The sequence below is a fragment of the Lycium ferocissimum genome, chromosome 7, assembly GCF_029784015.1.
Source record: "Lycium ferocissimum isolate CSIRO_LF1 chromosome 7, AGI_CSIRO_Lferr_CH_V1, whole genome shotgun sequence".
Taxonomy (NCBI): domain Eukaryota; kingdom Viridiplantae; phylum Streptophyta; class Magnoliopsida; order Solanales; family Solanaceae; genus Lycium; species Lycium ferocissimum.
The window spans coordinates 48,892,012-48,896,796 of NC_081348.1; positions in this window are offsets into that span (position 1 = coordinate 48,892,012).

Consider the following 4,785-nt stretch of genomic DNA (forward strand, 5'->3'; position numbering starts at 1 on the left):
TTTTTGGAAGAGTTTTATGGACATTTTTCTAGGACATAACGATGAGCTGGGGGTTTTTGCCTTTGGGGACGGAACGGAGGAGAGTGCACCGCTCCTGGATTTTGCAAAAGCTTTTTGGATTGGTGGTAGCCAACTCGAATTTTCAAGAGGGAGCAGCACTAACCTTCCTTGGTAGTTCGACGGCGCGGCTACGCGGATAGACTTTTGCTCCTTAGAAAAGATGATAAAGGTCTTTGTAAAGGCTGAGGTCATTTCAGTGAACCTTATGACCCGGCATAAGCTGTAGTGATGGATTTGGAATTAAGAGGAAGAAGAAAAGAGGGTCGTGGATAACCGGTAGAGAATCGGAGTGGGGGTACGACTTTGTCGAGTACCCGGGGATGGGGGAGAAATTGATGGCTATGGGCTTGGGAGAGTAGGGGGGACGCGAGGCGTATGTGGGATAGGGAGACGGCGGGGCTGCACGTTAGAGAAGCAACTAGAGAGTGCGGGGGTCTCGAGAGGTCGTCGTGGTGGAACTTGCGAGGGTGGTGGTGGAATGGAGAAGTCGAGGGAAGGTGGAAGCAAAGAAGGTGGCGTATGCGAAGTTGATAGATAGCAAAAACGAGGAGGAAAAGCGGACGAATAGGGAAAGGTATAAGATCGCGAGTGTTACAGCTCGGAAATTTCGTATGTGTTGCCCTTGTGAATAGGCTAAGGTGAGCTTAAGGCGATTATGAAATTCTTATGAGATTAAAGGAAGTATTAGATAGCTTAAGGGGCCTACTATAAGATTTCGAAGTTATACGAATATATGAAGTTTAGTTTGTTGAAGGGAGCGATATATGTAAATTCGTGTTAGGAAAGGTTTTAAAAGCTATAATTGAGTTGATGTTTATTTAGAAATATCTTAAGGGGCTGCTATAGGGCCTATTGTATGGTCAATGAAGTGTTACATAAGTGCCAAGAAGGTTCCACGAGAATTAGAAGTCAAACGAGTCGACGAGAACTAAAATCGGGATTTCTCAGTTATACGGCCATTTGTACGGACCGTATAAATTATACGGCCTATATAATAGTCCGTAGGTTTGCTCCAGAGAAGGGTGTGGCCTGGTGGTATTATACGGCTGTATAAATCGGGTCGGGTCACATTTTTATATTATAAGGACGGACGACCCTTGCTCATTTTCATTTCCCACATTTTATCCAAGCTCTCTAAAGCTCCAAAACCCTTCTCTAAGCATATTACACCCAAACCCAAGAGATTACAAAGATCAAATAGCAAGAATCAAGTGTTCATGTGTTAGAAGGCTCCCTAGGGTTGGTAGATTTCAAGAAGAACTTGGGCATTGTAGCTAGGGTTTTGCACAAAGTTGATAGCTGCTCCAAAGCTTGTTTCTATGGGATGAAAAGGTTAGTTTCCATGCTTATTTCATGTTATTGAGAATGTTTGGTTGTAGCAAAACTTGGGTAGAAGAAGAAAGTAGAAAATGAAGTCTAAATGTAGCTTTTATGATGTTTATGAGTAGTAAACTATATTGAGTCATGATTCTTAGTATGATATGGATATAATCATGTTATGGAAGGTATTAATGGTGATGAAGAAGCGTTATATGAAAATGTGCTAAAATGGGTGTGGAGTTGTTGGTATAAGTTGAGCACACCAATAGATTTTAAAGGTTTAATGGAATGTGATTGCTTGATTAGGATATTGTGAGTGTATTATAGATGTTATTGTGGTTGTTGGGAGTTGTTTTGTAAAATGGTGGAAGTTGACGAAATAGGAAATCTTTTGCCCAATTTTTCATTAGATCATGAATTATTCTAGTTGGAATTTAAGAGTATCATTAAGGCTTAACCATGGTATGAATCGTTCTAAATGTAGATTATTCGAGCTTCGACGGTGAACGTTAAATAGTTAAGAAGACAAAGAGGTATGTAAGGCCCACACTTCTTTCATTAAGGCATGGTTCCTTTGCTACATACCCCCTTTCATGAGTTCCGTAATGTCCTCGAATGGTTATCTCTAAAGTTACTAAAGCTCATGATCCTCGATACTTTCATGATTCCATTGCATCCTTTATATGATAGTTGATCCTCCAAGGATAGACGTAACGAAAACGATGATGGTAATGATGTTGATGATACTTATGGACTCTTATGTATACGTGTCTAAATATATATATGACTATTATGTAACACCGAGCTTATATGGTCGGGTATAAATACCTATTGCGCGCACGCACTGCGATTGGGTATGGATAACAACGAGCCTTGGTAGGGCTAGGTATGTATAATCACCGAGCATTGTCATGGCGGGTATGTGAAACACGGAACCTTCGTGGTCGGGTATGATACGGATACGAGTATAAATACGAATACGAATATATATGTATGTATGTGCATGAGTAAGTATTAGAAATGAAAGGTCCCTATGAAAGACAAATAAGTAGACATGATGAAGGCTAGAGGTACAAATGATTCTATTACCTCCTGATTCTCCCACCTTATGTTATTTCTTGTGCTGTTTATTATGCTCCTATTATGATGTTGACTATGCTTTACATACTCAGTACATTATTCGTACTGACGTCCTTTTATTTGTGGACGCTGCGTCATGCCCGCAGGTGGACAGAGAGACAGACTTGATCCATAGATTTCTTTTCGGGACTACGTAGGAGCTCCATTTCATCGAGCTACGGTTTTGAGTATTATTCCTTTGTGTACATACGTATAGTCATGGCGGGGTCTATCCGCCTATCTTATGTATACTTTCTTCTTAGAGGCTCGTAGACAGTTGTGTATGGGTAGATGTCTTTTAGCCTTGTCGGCTCATATTTTTGTATATCATTTTGATAGCCTTGTCGGCTTGTGTATATGGATATGGGCATTGTTATTGATGATGATATAAATGCGTTGTTGCCCAACGAGATTAGCACTATTGATGTATGTAAATTATGAGTAAGCCATGTGGCTCACCTAGATGTGAATATAAGAGTACGTCGAGAGGTGCCCGGGTGGGTTAGCATCGGGTGCCCGTCATGGCCCTCCGGTTGGGTCGTGATAGCGAGAAAGGAAGCGAAGTTGGCAGTTTCGGCTGCAAAAACGGCAGCTTTTAAATGCGTATATGCAGAACTAGAGGACAAAGGCGGGGATAAGAAGTTTTTCAGGCTAGCCAAGGTTAGGGAGAGGAAGGCACGGGATCTGGACTAAGTAAAGTGCGTCGAGACGAGGATGGCAAAGTATTGGTGGAGGATGCGCTCATTAGACGGAGATGGCAATCATACTTCTATAAACTCTTGAACGAAGAAGGTGACAGAGACATTGTGTTGGGAGATTTAGAGTACTCTGAGAGGCGTCGCGATTTTGGGTATTATAGGAATATAAAGGTAGAGGAGGTTAAAGGAGCTGTTCGTAGGATGCGTAGAGGAAAAGCAACCGGAACTGACGAGATCTTAGGGAGTTTTGGAAGAGTGCGGAGCAAGACGGGGTTTAGAGTGGCTAATTGAATTGTTTAATGTCATTTTTAAGACGACAAAGATGCCAGGAATGGAGGTGGAGTACGATGGTTCCTTTGTACAAGAACAAGGGTGACATTGGTTGTAACAACTATAGAGGTATGCCAGTGTTAAGTCGCACACTGAAAGTGTAGGAAAGGGTGGAGATAAGGGTGAGGGAGAGGTGTGTCCGTTTCAGAGAACCAGTTTGGATTCATGCCAGGGCGCTTGACTAAAAACCCATTCATCTTGTGAGGAGACTGGTGGAGCAGTATAGGGAGAGGAAGAAAGACTTACACATGGTTTTTATCGACCTAGAAAAGGCTTACGACAAAGTGCCAAGAGAGGTTTTATGGAGATGCTTGGAGGTTAGAGGTGTACCTGTGGCGTACATTAGGGCGATTAAAGACATGTATGAGGAAGCCAAGACCAGGGTTAGGATAGTGAAAGAAGACTTGGCACACTTCGCAGTGGAGATAGGGTTGCATCAGGGATCAGCTTTTAGCCCATTTTTTTTTTGCCTTGGTGATGGATGGTTTGACACGGCAAATTCAAGGTGGGGTGCCATGGTACATGTTATTCGCAGATGACATAGCCACGATTGATGAGATCCGCAATGGAGTGAATGCTAAGGTTTGGAGGTTTGGAGATAAACTCGGAGTCTAAAGGTTTCAAGTTGAGTAGGACCAAGACGAGAGAACATGGAGTGCAAGTTCGGTCGTGAGGAGACACGTGAAATTTGGTGTGGAAGTGAGGCTTGGTACCCGGAGCCATCCAAAAGAAAGAAATTTTCAAGTATCTTGGGTCTATTATACAAGGAGATGGGGATATTGACGATGATGTCACACATCGTATTGGTGCAGGGTGGATGAAATAGAGGCTCGCTTCAGGAGTGCTGTGTGATAAGAAGGTGTCACCAAAGCTAAAAGGCAAGTTCTACAAAGTGGGAGTGAGACCGACTTTGTTGTACGGGGCGAAGTCTTTGGGCAGTCAAGGACTCGCACGTCTAGAAGATAAAAGTTGCGGAAGTGAAAATGTTGCGATGGATGTGTGGGCACACCAGGCGAGATAGGATTAGGAATGAAGATATCCGAGACAAGGTGGGAGTGGCATCGGTGGAGGACAAGATACGGGAAGCGCAGTTGAGATGGTTTGGGCATGTGAAGAGGAGAGACATAGATGCCCCGCGAGATGTGAGAGGTTGGCTTTGGACGGTTTCAAAAGAGGTAGAGGTAAGTAGAAGAAGTATTGGGGGGAGGTGCTTAGATAGGACGTGGCGCAGTTCCAGCTTACTGAGGACATGACCTTA